Source organism: Seriola lalandi, unplaced genomic scaffold, assembly GCF_002814215.2.
Source record: "Seriola lalandi dorsalis isolate HSWRI2012SDOR001 ecotype SW California unplaced genomic scaffold, Sedor1 jcf7180001994838, whole genome shotgun sequence".
Lineage (NCBI taxonomy): Eukaryota > Metazoa > Chordata > Actinopteri > Carangiformes > Carangidae > Seriola > Seriola lalandi.
Window position 1 is genome coordinate 1 of NW_019465504.1, and position 1,003 is coordinate 1,003.

Consider the following 1,003-nt stretch of genomic DNA (forward strand, 5'->3'; position numbering starts at 1 on the left):
ACCTGATTCACATCATTTTCATAATCATGAAACCATCAGCGACACCTCATGCCCTGTGGGTGGAGGCACTGTCACCCTGCTTCTCACTCAGTTTTTGACTAATTTGTCACTGGTCTGTACTTCTACCCACAGGTGCTGTGGCTTAGTTGGTCAAAGCGCCTGTCTAGTAAACAGGAGATCCTGGGTTCAAATCCCAGCAGTGCCTGATTATCATTTAATTTTATTGACCCATTATTTGTCGTGTTTTCACGTCACCTTTTGGTATCTCATCAGCTCACTTGGAACCTTGGTATAGGTGATATCAGAGAAAGTACCAGGTACCATCAACTTTTGTCCAGTGGAAAATCAAAAAAGTCAAGTTGAGTTGAGCTGGTACCATGCAGTGGAAAAGGGATAATGGTGGTCCTGGTGGATGCCTTGACAAAAAAACCTTTCCGAAAGAAAAATAGAATAAAAGAAGACAAGATAACAGGCGCTGTGGCTTAGCTGGTTAAAGCACCTGTCTTGTAAACAGGAAATCCTGGGTTCAAATCCCAGCAGTGCCTGAGTAGCACAGAATTTCCTTGACCTGTTATTTGTGTTGTATATAAACCCCTGGAGGTCAGCAAAACAACATCCACAAGGGTGTTAAGTTGTTCTTTAAGTAACACCAATACCCCTTTTATAATGCATGGTAGAAGCTCAACTCTACTCAATGCTACTCAACTTTTTTGATTATCCATTGGCCAAAAGTTGTTGATAATACCTGGTACTTTCTTTGGTATCAAGGTGATGTGAAAACATAACAAATAACAGGTCAAAGAATCCCCTTTATTTCTGTGCTAATTAGGTACTGCTGGGATTTGAACACAGGATTTCCTGTTTACAAGACAGGTGCTTTAACCAGCTAAGCCACAGCACCTGTTTTTTGATCTGTTTTTTTTGCCGAAGACACCATTTAAAGGTAATTTTGTCAAGGCGTCCACCAGGACCACCATTACCATTTTTATAGTGCATGGTAGCA

General features: G+C 41.2%; 3 non-coding genes across 3 annotated transcripts; 2 read left to right on the forward strand and 1 right to left on the reverse strand.

Moving 5' to 3' along the window:
* The first annotated feature begins 131 nt into the window (after positions 1 to 131).
* On the forward strand, positions 132 to 205 carry trnat-agu (transfer RNA threonine (anticodon AGU)). The gene has a single exon. It is a non-coding gene; the product is annotated as a tRNA-Thr (tRNA).
* A 266-nt stretch (positions 206 to 471) lies between these two features.
* Positions 472 to 545, forward strand: trnat-ugu (transfer RNA threonine (anticodon UGU)). Its single transcript has one exon. It is a non-coding gene; the product is annotated as a tRNA-Thr (tRNA).
* A 282-nt stretch (positions 546 to 827) lies between these two features.
* On the reverse strand, positions 828 to 901 carry trnat-ugu (transfer RNA threonine (anticodon UGU)). The gene has a single exon. It is a non-coding gene; the product is annotated as a tRNA-Thr (tRNA).
* Positions 902 to 1,003: the final 102 nt, after the last annotated feature.